Raw genomic sequence first — 18246 nt, 5'->3', positions numbered from 1 at the left:
ACAAAATTTTAAAGTTTTTTGTCTTATTAAATAGTACAATATTAAAATATTATTCAATAGTATGAAATCGATATGATTAAAATTTCAAGAAAATGGGTTTTATCTCAAAACTCGAATTTTGAAGTCAGTGGACACGATTTACGAAAAGTTATGAAGCGATTCTGTTGAAAAATTTTCACACATCTTTATTACAACTATTTTTCGAATCAGTATATGACGAAAATTCGACCACAAAAGTTAGTTTTTTGTTCAAAATCTATCAAGAATTCAGTTTTTATACTCTCGCAACATGTTGCACAGAGTATTATAAATAAATTTCACAAAATACTGTTCAAATATGTATCTTTAATATGCTCAATAAAATATATGATTGTATACATAAAAATAAAAATTTAATATTCTCATGTTTTCAACCTCTTAACCCACCCATATGTACACTTAAAGTTTTTCAAATATTGGAATATTGTTTACCATTATAGGAAAAAATGCAATAACAATTTTATGTACTTACATCTATCTAGGTATCTATGAATCTATTTATATATATATGTATATTTGTTATTCAAATACTACGTTTATAGTGTGGCAAGCCCATTCTAAAAATCGCCAAAATCGGACCATAGGTTTTCAAGGCCCCATATATCGAACATGAGGACCTCGGTGCTTCTAACCTAATATTAGGGTTTCCAACTTTCAAAAGACTTTATACAATATATATGACGAATATGTGAGTCAAATTGTGTATTATATAATATTAATTAAGTTAAATAAATAAATTGCGAGAGTATAAAATGTTCGGTCACACCCGAACTTAGCCCTTCCCTACTTTTTAATATTTTCTTTTGTCCTTCGTTCATTAACAACAAATATTTTTGGTTTGTGAATTTGGATGAACCAATAATGAGTTATGATGTCCACGGCAAGAACCTTCTTTTGGACACTTCATGGAAGATGTGGTATCAACGGCTAAGCTTTCGGAATTTATAAATATAAATTTCACAAAATATGCTCAATAAAATATATGATTGTATACATAAAAAAAATTAATATTCTCATGTTTTCAACCTCTTAACCCACTCATATGTGCACATAAAGTTTTTCAAATATTGGAATATTTTTTACCATTAAAAATAAAAATACAATAACAATTTTATGTACTTACATCTATCTAGGTATCTACGAATCTATTTATATATATATGTATATTTCTTGTTCAAATTTATTATTAAAAAATTATACAGTGTTGATTAGAAGATTAGTTTTTTTCAACAATATTGTTTGGTGGAATTAACCGGGAAATTTAAAAAGAAAATGATTTTTGATTACATATATTTTGAACCAACTAAGCGGGAAAATCAATTAACCGAGTCCAATTATCCGAGAAAATTTACATGTGCTTTCATATGCTATATTTTTTGCCCGATAACACCGTTCAATTAAACGTGGAAATCAATAAACCATAGAGTCAATTAAACGAAAAGTACTGTAGTTCTTTGGCTACGTGAAACAATAGCTAAATTAATACTCGATGGGATCATTGTGTGGTGGAGGGCACTTCAAATGTCTTCAAGATTATTTTAGCATTTTTAGGGCGCATAGGCGTTTTTAGGCGTAACATAGGTAGCTATTGCTTCGCGTAACATCCTTCGTCCTTCAGTGAAGTGGCGATTCACACTGGATTAAGTGCTCACTGACTATGCGCCCGAGACTGGTAAAGAAATGTCTACCCTACTTTCAGTCGATACCAGTTAGATCTTCACGATTAGACTAGTTTAGATGCCTGGGCACAGAGGAATTTTCAAGAATTTTTGCGGAGAATTTATTGATATATATGAATCAATGCCGCGCTGATGGGAAATTATGAGTGAGTAAAATTGTAGCCGCGAAATTAAATACAAGTGCTATAAGTTAATGATGGATTAGATTGATTAAAAGAAATAGATCATTAGGCCAACAGTTGGTGTAGTGTATTGGCCGATTAAAACAAATGGGCAAAATATGGGCGAAATCGGTTAACAAGCCCTCAGCCCTCATATACTATTTATGATGATTATATGGGTAAAATTGTGTTATCTTAAAAAAATTTCATCCAAAAATTGTGAGAGTATAAAATGTTCGGTTACATCCGAACTTGGACTTTCCTTACTTGTTTTTTGTTTATGTTTTTCATTTAAAACTCTAACAGCCCTGTGCACTTCACAAATTCAACATATTTCTATTTATAAAAATTTAAAATTTATTCATATTCTGTGTCTAAAACCAAAAACGATTTACTTGATAAAGTGTTTAGAAGCCAAATGCTTGATTATAGCTTATAAAATTTTTGCCAATAAATGAAAAAGTTTAGATTTTCATAGTCCCCAAGAAACGTTTCTGAAGCTAAGCATAACAAAAATTGCATTCCAAATATGTTTTAATATATTACAAAAGACCTATGTATATGTATTATATTATTTAATATTCTATTGCTCCGCGGGGGAGCAAAAAACTCCGAGAAGGTGGGATCGAAAAGCGAATATATAGCCCCTGCCATCCGATTTTCAACCTACACGCTGCAATCTCTGTATGGTTAGCAAACGAGATTCTGGCGACCAAGTAAAGGCCGTATAACCTTATCATCTGTATCAAAACCAAACCAGAATCGGATAGATATACTGACAACTGGTCAATCTTAAACCAAACTTATCCACGAAGCCACAATAAAAAACGCTCATATAAAACAAACAAAAAGATTCGGGTCATGGAATATTTGCGCATTCTCAGAAACTTCACATCTACCCCAAGAGCATAGGACTTACTGTAAAATTAATGTTAAATTATTAACTATTTTATAACAAACTAGCAGACCGTTACGGCTTCGCACGGGTTTAAACAAACATTTCAAAAGTTATAAGTTTTTACACACTCTCCCATACATATGTATGTACTTTCCCGTTTCTTGAGGTTGGGTTCATATAAAAAAAGTAAAATGAGAAAAATTCGAACATGAGATTATATTTTATTTGTAATGAGCTAAAACTTATTACGACCTCTAGTCTTTGATGTCCGTTGTCTTTCTCTCTAATTTTGAAGACGTTGGAAACGCTCAGAGTTCGACTCCCTAGTGCGAGGTTGTATATTTCTAATATTTTGTTCTTCAAGCCGCTGCACACGATCCATACTCGATCTTCAAGCGTTTACTTGGGAGGTTTTGAAATTTTGTTCAGCAAGCAGCTGCGAGCGCTTGTTACTCGACTCTCTGGCACGCGATTGCGATGCGAAGAGAATGACTTGCAAAACGACTTTCAGTTTCAGATAAAAATTCTTCATCACGGAGTCTTTTTGATACCCTCACCTGGGAACTATTTCCAAAAAGTTTAGATTCTTGAAATAAATATAGCCTATGTTACTCGGGGTGAATGTAGCTTTCCAATGATGAAAGAATTTTTGAAATCGGCACAGTAGTTTTTGAGTTTTTTCATTACAAACATACATAAAAATCTTACCTCTTTATAATAGTAGTAAAGATATTGAAATGCATTTGAAAACTTGCGTTATAGAATAATTAAATTAAATTTTTCAATTCAATTCGAATATAATTATATATATATATATATATAATCTGCTGTTTCTGTTAACATTATTTTGTTTCCCACACGTATGGGTAAGAGTTATGCGCATTGAAGCTTTTTATTTTATAAAGATTGTCACTGAATACCAAAAAAATTCTTACTTGATAAAAATCTGAATAAATTTTAAATTTTTTTTGTTATTTTGTCAAGTGTCAGAATAGGGCTGTAAATATAAATATATCTTTTTTCCAATATGTTGCTATAAAATCGGTTATGTGAATACTTTACTCTGGATTATGACTTTAATATCACGTATGTTTGTATAAATGTATTTATATTATTCTTGAAGTACAACTATTACTTTTCTCTTTTTATGGAATAGAAAAAAATGTTATATGTGCATTGTGCGGAATGCGAGAGAGATATTCATGAAATGAAAGTTGGAAGTTTTCTTCGATAGTGTTTAATAATACTATTCAGGTAAGTAACAACTATTTTATTTGAAAATTACTTAAAGTATTGCAAAGTTTAAAAAATAATAATAACTGCATGTACAGTTAAGCTGGAAGCAAGTTATATAAACTCTCAACATTTCCTTATTTAAAAGTACCTCTGAAATGGGAAGTTTCCCAAGTATGAGACCACAGATATATATATGAATTAATATTGATGCTAATCTTGAACTAACGCACTTGTATAGACTAACCATGTTGCGGGAAGAGTTTATTTTTAAGTTAAGACTATTGAAGGGATCTCTCTGTTTGATTTTCAATATCCAAATTAATAATTATTTTCAGAGTTATGATACGAAGCAGATTCTTTATGATAAAGGGTTTTTTTAATCATTGATGAAGGAATCTGATTTCGCCATGCTTGCTTCGTTTGATCACTTACAATAATCGTTTGATATTAATACATCCGCAATTGTCCTGGCGGTAAGGTCACAAACTTTTAGATATTTGTGCAATTTTTATAAATTTTGAAGGAATGAAAAAGGATAATGAAAGAAATGGGCCTTGACATAGCTGGTCTGCACCCTTTGAAAAAAAGCGTAAAGTTGGTGCTCTATAATGGAAAATGTGCATACAAATATACTTAGTTCACCAAACCTTGTTACGAAAATTTATTATTAGGTTTACCTTATCAAAGCGATGGGCAGATGAAATGGAGTTATAAACAAGATCGAATATTTTATGGTAGAATAAAAATTATTTCTTCAAATTATGCATATTTTAAACACCTACCTTTTATCAATATTGCCCTAAATTCTGTGTGTATACTAATAGGATCGAAAGTTACATATTAAAAAATATCCGGATATATGGGGTTTATTGTAAAAAGCAAGGCACATTAAAAACGACGAAATCGGACCATTGCTACCACCACAATATGGCTACTAACTAAGCTATATATACAGTTATGAAAGAAAAACTTGTTGCAGTCGATTACACTAGGGAGGGGCATATTTGAATGAAATTTTTAAGAGAAAGTATGTTATGAGACCCCATTTTATATTAAGTTTTTTCTATATATCTTATAAAATACTAAAGTTATATCAATCGAACTTTCTCAAAAATCATGTCTCAGAAACTACTCGACCACTTTCAAGACATTCGGTTCATAACATTGTTTTAATATCCCAATGGCATAATTTGAAAATGGGCGGAATCGGTTTACAACCACATCTACTTTCCTTATACCAAAAGTCCTTCTCTGAAGTCCATTTGATTCGTTCACCATCAATTTGACACCACAATCGGGTGTCGGTTTTGTCTCTGAATTGCGCGCGACGGTGCCAGTTGGGGATTTCAAGCTTTTCTCTCGAACGATCCTAATGCCCCTGACAGACGGCGGCGTTAATTCGGATTAACTGCTTTAATCGGGGTAATTTCGAGAGTTATCTCAGTTAACACCGTTTGCTAACTCCCATTTAATCCTCAAAATTTTAGAGAGTTAGTGGGAGTTCGTGGCATTTTCGTTGGCAACATTATTAGTTAAACATGGCCGCATTTAATCTATTATGAATGAAAATAAGCAGCACAGACAGCTGTTTTTCCATTAAAAGTAAACAAGAATCAAGTAAAAGTAAGAAAATTGTAATATTTATTTCAGAATAAAATAATATTGTTGTTCAAATTACAGATGACTTCAAGAAAACAGAGATCATCATGGTCACTCCATGATATATAAGATAAGAGGGAAGCGCATTCACAAGATGTTCGCAAGGCAAAGAGGAACGCGTATATTTATCAAAATATGGCCCAGGAAATGGGCTATAGATACACGGCTGAGAAGATTCACTGCAAAGTGAAGAATTTGGCAAAGAAATACAGGTTAGTTTAACTAAAAAAAATTAATTACATTTCATTATATATGTATATTGAAATACAACAGAGAAGAAAAAACTAAAATGGGCCCATCTGGCGGTAGCCCTTCTGGATGGAAACACTACCAGGCAGTGCATCGAATTATAGGGTCCACAGCCGTCAATTCTACGACGTGCATGTCATCCTATCCTATGGTAAACAAATCATTTATTCCATGTGTATTTTCATTTAATTTTTTAGAATTCAATATCGATTCAACCGCCTCAGCAACCATCCGCAACATGTGCACCGCCATCTCCGTCATGTGTGGTGTCGCCAGTCACCATCGTTTATGTTGCCGTCTCCATCACCTTCGCTACTGTCGCCACCACCTTCGTTGTCATCGCCATCACCATCATCTGCACCAATGCCGTCGTCAACTAAAAGGAAGCGTAATTACAATGGTGAAATGGTGAAGATTATGAAACAGCAAACAGAGATACTAAAATCGAGTGCAGAGGAAGCCAAGGTAGTGAATAATGAGATTGTAAGCACAACAGAATGACGGACAGATTTTTAAATATAATGGAAAAACTTAAAGTTCTTCTTCAATTTTTTTAATTTTTATATATGATTTTCTCATATATTAATGGAATTATTTTAAGAAATCTAAATTTAAAATAAAGAATTTGTTTTTTAAAGCATTAAATTGTGTACGATTTATCTTCGCCTGCCATTTTAAATTTCTAATTCGTGTTTAACAATTTTTATTATTTTGACCGTTCACAATAGCCGGTAGCACTCAGCAGGCGGCGATTGAATTTTTAATGAGGTATTCGCATACTCTCCTGCACGAATTCAACTAGATAACTTTGTGGTTGCCTTCACATGTAAAATTTTTGACCAAAGATAGTGAGCAGAGAAGTGACCAATCGATGGCAGCTAGAGATTAATGTTTTCTAGTACTCTGCTATAAATGTATATATTATAGAGATACTTACCAAAACTCAAAGATATTGCATTTCTAATAGCAGATGCTGTTACATCATTTTCCCCAGCTCTTGTAGTATGTTGTGGTTTATTTTCTCTTGTTATTTCTGCTACATCTTGGATCCACGAAGAAGGAATCTCATCTCAGCTCATTTTCAATTTTTAAAAAATTGTGTAAAATACAACATGCATATACAATAACGTTGACGTTTTTTGGAGCTACTTGCAGGCCTCTGCCAACTTTTCGAAATCGATCTTTTAGTTGGCCGAAAGCATTTTCTATAACTCTGCGACATTTGAACAAACGGTAATTAAATGTTTTTTTCTAGAAGTGTTTGATTTGGTGAATATGGAAAAGGCTTCATCACATAACGCGACATTCGAAAAGCTGTATCACCAATAAGTAGCACAGGAACATTAACTCCAATTATTCTGCTGTTCTCAGAAACAATTTCGGAGCTTTCATGACAATTCTTCAAAGAGCTATTTTCAAAAATGTATGAATCATTATTTCTTCCAGTTGATTCAGTACTCCAGTATTAAATTTAGACCTATCAAATAGAGAAAAATAATTTGAATACATATTTTAAATAAACCATTAATGAAAATTACCTATAGTCGCAACTTGCTAACAGAACAATGGAATACCACTCTTTATAGTTATAGAAATTGACAGCGTCTTCTTTTTTCGGCTGAACCTCAATGTGGTAGCCAGCTGTTGTTCCGAAACACTGATGGAAACCAAGTTGCTTAAAGCCTTGGACATTTTTATTTATTTCTTCTTGGCTTGGGGGATAGCTATTGATGTAATCCGCTAAATTTTTGAAAATAGCGTTGCAAACGTCCAGTACAATTTCGATATTCTGCCGACCAACCTAATGCATACAAGGCCACTCTTTTTTGAACATGATTTCCTGAACTTTTTGGTATACTTTTTTAAAAGCTTCTTTGTTTAGGCGAAAAGTTTCCATAAACCTGATGTAATCCATCTTTGCCACATCGTACTCCCAAAAAGTGCCATTGCGGTCCTTTTAATTATGACATATGAGGGATATATAAATATATATAATCGAAATACAAAATACTAAACTTACAAATTTCCAGGCCCTTCTTTGGAGTGTCTGGAAAGACGCCACTGCGGTACTAGTTTGTACTATCGTTTGTTGCATTTCATTAATGAATCTCATATTCCGATGGAGTTTTAGAAGTAGTGTATTTAATTGTTTTGTATTAAAAAGTGGTTTTGAACAAATTGGACTGCTAACAACCTTAATATTCGCCGTCTTTCCATTTTTATTGTATCACTGTATAACACTGAAAATATTATTATTATGACCATATGTCACCTACAAAATTGGAACTGATTAAAAGTACAGTTAATCCGAATTAACTCTGCCGTCTGTCTAGACTATAAGGAGTGCCCAGCTTACAGAGCGTTTTGCGAAAGTGGGCTCTGCTTTTCAATTACCTTTTGAGTGCGTGATAGCAAGCCTGTTGGCAACAGTGATCCTCCTATTGATTTCGTGGTTGATGTTATATTTGGTATTTGAAGATCTGCAGCGCGAATTATCTTCTCAAGCATTAGGTTAAAGAAATCGCTCGATAGAGGAAGGCGAAAATTTTCCATAAACCTTATGTAATCCATCTTTGCCACATCGTACTCCCAAAAAGTGCCATTGCGGTCCTTTAAAGAAATCGCTCGATCTTTGTCTGAAACCTCGTTTGGTATCGAACGGCTCGGAGAGATCATATTCTGACGGAGCTAGTAGTAACGCTGATCGTCATTTTACATAGCCTCGAATGCAGCTTTCAAATCGACAAGAAGACCGTGCGTGTCGATCTGTTTTTCTTGGGTCATTTCAAGAAGTTGACGTGTGGTGGATATCTATCGAGTTGCGAAATCTTTATCTGCCTGGTGTGATTGGAGCTATTCGACGTGCAGCTTTCGCTGTGTAACTTGGTAATTTGGCTGTGGCAAACTCGCCAACCTACAGTCTTAGTTCGATAACTCACATTTCTCCCGTAATGACGACACTTGAGGTCTTACCATTTGAGTCTAGCGAAAAATCAAAATGGCTCATAAACATTTACATAATTAATCCTAGTAGCGTTGGACTTGTTAAAAGATTTTGCCATGGACAATTTCAAATCCCTACTAGAAGACATCGAACCAACATCGCTTTCTCCAGGGCTGAAGAGATGAACCATTAATTATAGTTGAATAGTAGTTGCATGATATGTTATAAAATCTACTGAATAAAACTAGCTCAGTCTTACTTGTGTTGATGGTGAAACCACTTCTGTGCACGGAATATCAACATTGGGCAAACGTTTGTTCGGTATAGCTGAGAGGTTAGGTTCACTGAATTGAAGGGTTCGAAAAATTTCAATACCCTTGCGAAATTGTGTTTGTGCAGAAATTTGTACAGTCCTTCTGAAGCTCTCTAAGGGATACTTCGAACGTAGAGTGCAAAACGTGAATGCTCTTAATTCCTGATGATGGCAGATACGCAAAATATTCTTCTTAAAGCCCTCTTGGACTTCTTTATTGCAGCCCTTTATATTTCGAGACCCACCTTATATAGCCGCCAATCGCCGAAGGCACTATTTCTACTGGATTTATTGTTCTTATGGGATTGTGTCCTCAAAGCCGATCCGCGTAAAGTGTGAGTCATCTCAATTTACACCAATTACTTACATCTAACCCATAAAAACAAAACCAGTGCCAATATAGAGACAATGGTCTGTAAGGAGTCTGTCCCATCCAATGTATCCTCCATATATGTATGTATACTTATTGTAATATTCACATCCGGTTTCGTTAATTTTTAGCCCTAAACCACATTGAGTCTCAATTATTATTTTCACATAATTTACTAAATTTCATTAGGATATAACTTAAATTTGCCGGATATGTTAACATTTACTTCAATATCTTTATTGACGTTTTATTTATATGATATCGTAAGGAGAAAGAATCAGATGGCTTCTATGTATGCTATATAAAAAATTTAGCTTAAATTGGCCTAAAGAGGTCAAGATTTTTAAAGAAAGTCAACTAACGGTAAAATTATTATTATTTTAATTTTCTACTAGCTTCTTGAGGCCAAGTTAGAAATGTCCCGATCATTCAACCTTTCTTACTTATAAGGTTTAAACTTTTACAAGGCCGCTATGCATTAGTTTGCATGCAAATTCTCTCAACGGATTGGAGTTTCGATTAGTTGCGACTTGGTGGGTAGCAATTAATGTACATACATGGTTTCTTTTAGAATGAAATGATATCTTAAGGTTTGTATGAAGTTTCTAAATAATAATAACATAACTCATTCACAAGACTTTTTCACAACATTAATTATTTATCAAAGGTAAAATGTGCACTATAGAGTCGTCATCAGCTGCTTTCTTTTACTCTCGCAACATGTTGCATGGGGAGTAATAGTTGTATACACATAACGGTTGTTTGTAAGTGATAGAACTAAACGAGTGAGATATATGGTTAAATATATCAAAATGATCAGGATGACGAAACGAGTAGAAATCCGGATGACTGTCTGTACGTGCAAGCGATAACTTGAGATATATTAATAAAACTTGGTACACATATTCTTTGGCACCGCGAGAAGTTTGGTATTGCTGATGAAAAATCGAAATCGGACTATTGCCAAGCCCAAAAAATGGTGTTAAACGAAAAGCTGTAAACAACTATAACTAAGCCCCAAATAAGACTATTGTTGTCGTCACGCAAGTTTTTTTGCGCCCGAACGAATAGTGAAGAATAACAAAATAAAAAAACAAGACCAAAAGTGTCACTTTGTCCACGTTACGAACGCGACAGAGATTTATTTGTGCGTTTCTATTTACATTGTTTCATGTTCTGTATGCACAGGATTGCAGTGTGCATAAAAAAAAAGAGTAGTAAGTGATGCCACTTAGTCAGAAGGTGCTGCTCTGAACATACTCCCCCGATGGCGGATCATATCACCACCCATATCATCGTTAGGAAGAACGCACAATTTTGAGATGGGTCGTTTACAGATACCACTTTCTGTTTTGACTTCATCTACACGAACCATAGAATCGTTCCCAACGAACACCTTAGTCACTCTTCCAATCGGTTCGATTGGTGTTGATTGCTGATAGATCTGGTTCTGGTATAGATGTAAGCGGAGCGCCTATCAGGAAGTGGGCTGGTGTAAGAACATCTAAATCATCAGGATTTTCTGTATTGGATAAAGTGGTCGAGAATTAATGACTGATGAGATCTGGCATATGAGAGTGCTAAGTTCGTTAAAAGTGGGTAGTGATGAACCAACTATTCGCCAGAAATGAAATTTCACTATCTTGATAGAGGCTTCCCAAAGGCCTCCGAAATGAGATCTCGGTGGAATAAACGTCCAATCAATCCCTTCTATAAGGCACTGACTGACGATTAACAGCTTCAACATGATGCTGCTTGTGAAATTGTTGTTGTAACTCTGCCAATTCATTTTTTGCTCCTACAAAGTTTGTTGCGTTATCAGACCAAATGACCACGGGTTTGCTACGAGTACAATAAAAACGACGCAATGCGACAAGAAACGATGCAGTAGATAGTTCCTTTACAACTTCCATATGTACTGCCTTCGTGGTAAAATATATAAAGAGACTTATGTAGTACTTAGATGATGGTCTACTTCTTACCCCAGATCTTTAGTAGAACGATCCACAATATCCAATTCCATTAATTAGAAAAGCTCGACTTGGTCGTACGCGGTCCACTGGTAAGTTTGCCAAGATCTGCTCACATACTTTAGATCTCAATCTAAAGCACCGCACGCATTTGTTTATGATGTTGTCTTTTTACCGCCGAGTGGCCAATATTGTTGTCTTATCGCAGATAGTAATGCATGAGGTCCGGTATGTAAATTCTTATGATGAAAATGTAGTATCATGGATCTTGTAAGTGGGTCCTTTCGGTAAAATGATTGGATGTTGAGATTCAAAATTCAATAAAAACGACCTCCTACTCGAAAAAGTTCAAATGAAACTAAAAATCGTGACAATGGTGCCAGGTTGCTGGAACTATTTATTGGCAGAGAATATTTGAGGTTAGTATATTCAAAAGCAAAATTCACTGTTTGCACCATACGAAGCAAATACCAAGTTCCTTGTTGAACGTGTTTTGTATTGAGCGCACCAGAATGGTCCTTGGGTGATGCCCCTCTCGACAAAATGTCTGCAGGATTCAAATGTGTTGGTACATACCACCACTCAATGCCATTTGTCAAATGCTATATGCTTTTAATACGATTTGCGACAAAAACATTAAATTTTGCAGGCTCCTCCTTTCTCCATGACAATACTGTCGTAGAATCCGACCAGCAAAAGAATGAACAGCTGAAAATTGTAAATTATAAATACAATGGATTACTTGCGCCAGATGTGCAGCTGCACATAACTCCAGTTTAGGAACTGTTATCGTTTTTAGCGGAGCAACTCTTGATTTCGAACAGAGTAATGTGGCAGAAGTGTGCCCATATAAATGAGAGACGACGTAGATAGAGGTGCCATAAGCTGAAAGGCTGCCGTCGCAAAAAGCATGCAACTCCAAGCTAGCATTTGGGAATCCCACATATCGAGGAAAAGTTAAATTTCCTATACTACGAAATTCCTTATAAAGTTGCATCAATGATGATTGATAAGCCATTGGTAAACTTTCATCACAATCGATCTTCTCAATCCATAGTCGCTGGAGGAATATTTTTGCCTTGCTTACTATGGGTCCAATTAGACCCAGTGGATCATAGATTTGGGCTACAACTGACAAAAGTGATCGCTTAGTAATTTTACAATTTTTCTACGAGGAGTAAACGAAAATATGAATAAAAAAAAAAAAAAAACGTTTCCATCGTCGAATTTGATGAGCTTCTCTTTGTCGGTGTCCGGCACATTGGTTAGTACTTCGGGTTTATTTGAACACTATTTTCTGATTTTAAAATTACCCTTACTTAATGCTCCAGACGTTTGTTCCATGATTTGTCTAGCTTCTTCAATGGTATCAGCGCCGGTGATTAAGTCATCGACGTAAATGTCGCGTAAAACAACTTGTGCTCCGATAGGGTATGAAACTGCTTCATCAATCGCAAGTTTATGCATGGGGCGAATGGCTAAAAAAGATGCCGATTTCGTGCCATATGTAACCGTATTAAGTTTGAACACTTGTACTTCATCCTTTGGAACGTCACTCCAAAGTATACACTGCAAGTAATCATCAGGAGCGGTGATTTGAATACACCGATACATTTTGCAAATGTCTCCAGTTAAAGCTACTGGATTTGAACGAAAACGAAAAAGTGCATCAGCTAATTTTGCTTGACAGAATTGATGAATCCTGAATCTCCAATACCCGAAACTGAAAAATATGATTTGGATCTCTTGAGTTGTAATTGATTTGCAAGTTTCGTTGTTATAAAGTTGACTTGTGAAGCAGAATCGAGGACCGCAGGACATGGTACAAGCGATCCAACACTGTTGCTAACGAAGATAATGGCGGCTACCAGTAGCACACATTCATTTGTACCAGAGCGTGACTGAGATGAGGGTAAGCGAAAATGCGATGTCCTTGTGACGAGAGCGGCTGGCTGTGGTGGACTAGGTGAGGTTACTGATGGACCAGGTGTTAGTGGTGAATTTGATTGAAGTGCAGAATAGTATGATGCTTCAATGAGCATTCGCCAGGTTCCGACCTTCTCTTCGCACAATGCATGAGTTTCGGCTTCCAATTTCTGTGCAGCGATGTATTGTAGTAAGCGATCTGCTATTTGCTCGAAGGTACCCAACGAATGCAAGGCTCGAACATGTGATACTACCTTGTCCACGTTCGTAGCTCATCTGCTTTCTTGTCAACTCTCACTCTCTGTTATCGGAAAAGCTCTTGAATGTGTGCGTGAAATATTAAACGTCAATTATCGAATCTTTGACAAAGTAAATTTATTGCGATTGTATAATTTTCATCACGCATCCCAAGTGATTGAAAGGTGACAAGCGCAGCGTCCTTTAAGTACAATACAAAATTATTTCTCTAAAGAACAGTTGAAGTTCGCGAATTTTCCACTGTGTAATTTGCACGGCAAAGGTGGAAACCACGAACAACGAAAATAGCAACTACGAAAAACCAACTGTTCAATCTGGTGATTTTTTACCGGTACTGATATAAAGCAACAAATATGCAATGACAATTGTTGTCGTCACGCAAGAGTTATTGCGCCCGAACGAATTGCGAAGAATAACAAAATAAAAGACAATACCAAAGTTGTTGTTTTGTTCACGTTATGAACGCGAAAGAGATTTATTTGTGCATTAGCGTTCTAATTTACATTGTTTTATGTTCTGTATGCACAGGATTGCTGTGGGCATAAAATTAAACAGAGTAGTAAGTGATGCCACTTAGTTAGAAGGTGATGCTCTGAACACTCTGATTATGAGGTGCTGCTCTGAACAACTATAAAAACCAAATTTCGTGCAGAGAATCACGGGGAGGGGCACACTGTATTTGACGTGTGACATCACTCATTTAAAAATTATCGAAATCGAACCATAAATTTTCAAGGCCCCAGATATTGGGGTCACATGTAGAAGTTCACGCAAGTCAGGAAAGTTTCTGATTGCCATTCACTTGGGAGTGGCCAGGAACGATTCTTTTGTATATGACTCAAGCAGCTCACGACTCCCGGTTTTAGACCAAGTATCCTCTACGTAGCCAACATACATCCGTTTGAAGGCGAGCTAAAGTGAGAAGGCGAGATGTGAGAAGATTTAGGACCCACCACATAAAAAAACCTCCCCAATGAAAGACCAAACAGAGCCTCGGAAGAGAAACCCCACTTTTGAAGATGACCCCTGCAAACGTTTTAAGCATCACGATTTGAAGGCATGCATCTGGAATTGCCAGACCTTTAATTGGGAAGGTGTCTCTGTCCAGCTGGTTGATGTCCTCATACAACTAAAGGCTGACATCACCGCCATACAAGAAGTGCGATGGACGGGACAAAGACGGAAGAAAGTGGGTCCTTGTGACATCTACTACAGCGGGCATATAAAGGAGCGCAAGGGTGTGTAAAGAATTTGTGTTTGCACAACAGTCGGAAAATGTCGGAAAATTCAGCCTCCATGACGAAACCTCGCCAAATGGCCTGAGGCTGATCGACTCCGATGGAGCCCGAAATATGGTTGTACCAGATTCCAGCACAAAAAAATTCATCAAGCTACGTGGCTGTCCCCTGATCGAAACACGCGCAATCAAATCGATCACGTTGTGATAGACGTGCGTATCTCCGAGGACCAAATATTGACTCGGACCATTATCTAGTAGCAGCGAAGATACGCACTCGCCTCTGTGCAGCAAAGAACACCGCCAGCAAACCCAAACAAGGTTCGACGTCTAAAAGCTGCAATCGCAACAGACAGGCACGAAATTTTCTACTCGACATGCACTTCAGCTCTCTGAGAGCACTCATCAGCATCTCGATATAAGGGAGCTGTGGAACGGCATCTCAAACTCATTGCATACCGCTGCAGCCGAAACAATTGGTCTCCGGCAACGCCAAAAAACCAGTTGGTACGATGAGAATTGTCGTTCCGCAGTGGAGAGAAAACAGACTGCCTACCTCGCAGTGTTGCGATTGACCACAACACGTTCGGGGTGGGATAGATATCGAGAGCTGAAGAGGGAAGCGAGAAGCATTTGCAGACGTAAAAAGAAAGAGGCCGAAATGCGTGAGTATGAAAAGCTTGAAAAGCTGGCCGACATGGGTAATACTCGAAAATTTTATGAAAAGATGAGGCGATTTACAGAAGGTTTCAAGACCGAAGCAATATCATGTAGGGACCGAGGAGGTAATCTGGCAACGAATGTCCAGAGCATAATGGGGTTATGGAGGGAACACTTCTCCGATCTGCTGAATGGTAGTGAAAGTACAACACAAGGAGATGGCAAACCCGATTCCCCAATCGATGACGATGGAATAGATGTTCCATTACCCGACCATGAAGAAAATCGCTTGCAATTACCCGCTCGAAGAATAACAAAGGTGGCGAAGAAGTGGTAAGTTGCATGCATCAGCTTCTTTGTAGAATATGGTCAGAAGAAAGCATGCCTGACGATTGAAATCTCAGTGTGCTTTACCCAATCCATAAAAAGGGAGACCCCACAACCGTGGTATAAATCTCCTCAATATCACATATAAGGTCTTGTCGAGCGTATTGTGTGAAAGATTTAAGCCCACCGTCAACGAACTGAGTGGCTTTAGACCTGGAAAATCCACGATGGACCAGATATTCACCATGCGTCAAGTCTTGGAAAAGACCAGAGAGAGAAGAATCGACACTCACAACCTTTTCATCGATTGTAAAGCTCGATAGCACGAAAAGAAGCTCCCTCTATGCCGCTATGTCTTAATTTGGTATCCCTACATAACTAATACGTCTATGTAAACTGACGTTGAGCAGGACGAAGGAAGGACCTCTCCGAGCCGTTCGATACAAAACGAGGCTTCAGACAAGATGACTCTCTATCGTGTGACTTCTTTAACTTGATGCTGGAAAAAATAATACGAACTGCAGAGCTAAATACAGAAAGTACAATCTTCCATAAGAGTGTACGCCGATGATATTGATATCATAGGAAGCAGCAACCGCGCCGTTTGTCCTGCTTTTTCCAGACTTGATAAGGAAGCGAAGCTTATGGGTCTGGTGGTGAATGAGGACACGACGAAATATCTCCTGTCATCAAGCAAACATTCGGCGCGCTCGCGTGTTGTGGAAAATATACATTTTTATAATATTGTATTAAATTAATGCTTCAAACAATTTTAAATAGCAATATTCACAAACCTTTTATTGAAACAAGTTAGGAAGGGTTAAGTTCGGGTGTAACCGAACAATTTATACTCTCGCAATTTATTTATTTAACTTTATTTATCTATACTAATATTATAAAGAGGAAATGTTTGTTTTTTGTTTGTTTGTTAGGCTATATTTAGTTTAAAAAAAAAATATGGTTCCTTACCAAAACTCCGATAATGTAAAAAAAATACCAAAAAACTTTCTTTAATCGCGAATACTGCGAAAACGATTGAAGATATAACAAAGTGATGTACTACAATTTTGTAGAACTTATCATTATCTGCAAAAAATGTCGCGACATCATATCTCTAACTATTATAGTTTTGTCACAATAAGCGATTTTATATAAAAAATTAATTAAAATACCACTACTTAAAAAGGCTCTTTATTTATACCTTAGTATTAATCCTTATCGAAATAAATGATTTATTATTTAAGATCGCTTCAAAACCTTTATATAACTTTTTGATTTATTAGATTCTGACATACCATTCAAAAGATATCACGAGTTAAAAATTTTGAAATTTTTGAATGGTCCTGTGCGGAATTAAAAATAATTGTCGCTTGATAATAAAATGGTATAAAAATGAATAGCTGTTCGTTTGTGCCGCAAAAAAACGAGAACGGCCAAACCGATCTGGCTAATTTTAGTCTTGAAATATTCGTGGAAGGCCAGAAAAAGATTAGAAAGTGAGTAAATATGAAAAAATTTCGAGGAAGATAATAATAAGAGAATTTTATTCGAGTTGACAAGAAAAATATAAAAGAGAAAACAAAAAATTATAATTTGAAGGTTGTCATTGTTGCTTTGTTAAAATATTTTTGTTATTGTTCAATTGTATAAGGTTGTGTCGATAGCCCAAAACAATTTGTAACAAATAAGGAAAGGCTAAGTTCGGGTCCAACCGAACATTTTATACTCTCACAATTTATTGATGTAATTTTATTAAGATAACACACAATTTTACCTATATATTCGACATAAAGTCCAATAGAAAATCATCATATATAGTATATGAGGGCTGATGTAATTCCAGAACCAATTTCACTCATTTTCACCACCAAGGTTAACGGGAATAGGGGCGACTTGACACCTGTTAGTAGGCAAACATACGGCACATTCGGCCTTGAAATTACTCCTAAATTGCAAATGAACGAAACACCAGTCAGCAAAATCGTCAAAAATAGCGCTTTAACGAAAATTTTCCAAATGTTCATGAAGTCGTTGGAGGTACTGCACAGGACTTTAAAAGATCTTGATTGTCGATGAACGTTTTTGGTGGAGCCAGGATTCTGTTAGTAGGTGATTTACGCCAGACTCTTCCAATTATTCCTGGATCAACTGTTACTGACGGGCTAATCGCATGCCTAAAATCATTTAATTTGTGGCGACACATAAAGAATCGCCAATTAACAACTAACATATGAGTGTTTTTGCAACAATACCAAATTGCGATTGTAGAAATAGTTGGCAGTTGACACCTCGATGGATTAATAACATTTCCAACAGATTT

General features: G+C 36.1%; 1 protein-coding gene and 1 long non-coding RNA gene across 6 annotated transcripts in view; one reads left to right on the top strand and one right to left on the bottom strand.

Annotated features, from left to right (window-relative positions):
- Nucleotides 1-18246, top strand: part of LOC105219738 (uncharacterized) — a 127175-nt gene that overhangs the window by 21140 nt on the left and 87789 nt on the right. The window contains exons 1-2 of one of the 2 annotated variants that reach the window (XM_054226258.1): nt 3714-3863; nt 3934-4031. The gene's annotated coding sequence lies outside the window, so the exon portion shown is untranslated. Of the gene's footprint in view, nt 1-3713; nt 3864-3933; nt 4032-18246 lie in introns of those variants that run through there. The other variant, XM_054226260.1, reaches the window with a different exon arrangement.
- LOC114805075 (uncharacterized) overlaps nt 5890-18246 on the bottom strand; it is a 52265-nt gene continuing 39908 nt past the window's right edge. The window contains exons 3-9 of one of the 4 annotated variants that reach the window (XR_008470171.1): nt 9125-9681; nt 8316-9038; nt 7942-8193; nt 7460-7875; nt 7134-7398; nt 6859-7069; nt 5890-6297 (exon numbers count right to left, since the gene is read on the bottom strand). This is a non-coding gene — a long non-coding RNA (uncharacterized LOC114805075). Of the gene's footprint in view, nt 6298-6395; nt 6800-6858; nt 7399-7459; nt 7876-7941; nt 8194-8315; nt 9039-9124; nt 9682-18246 lie in introns of those variants that run through there. The other 3 variants (XR_008470168.1, XR_008470169.1, XR_008470170.1) reach the window with 3 other exon arrangements.

This window comes from Zeugodacus cucurbitae, chromosome 3 (assembly GCF_028554725.1).
Source record: "Zeugodacus cucurbitae isolate PBARC_wt_2022May chromosome 3, idZeuCucr1.2, whole genome shotgun sequence".
Taxonomy (NCBI): Eukaryota; Metazoa; Arthropoda; class Insecta; order Diptera; family Tephritidae; genus Zeugodacus; species Zeugodacus cucurbitae.
This window is presented reverse-complemented; position numbering and strand designations above follow the sequence as displayed.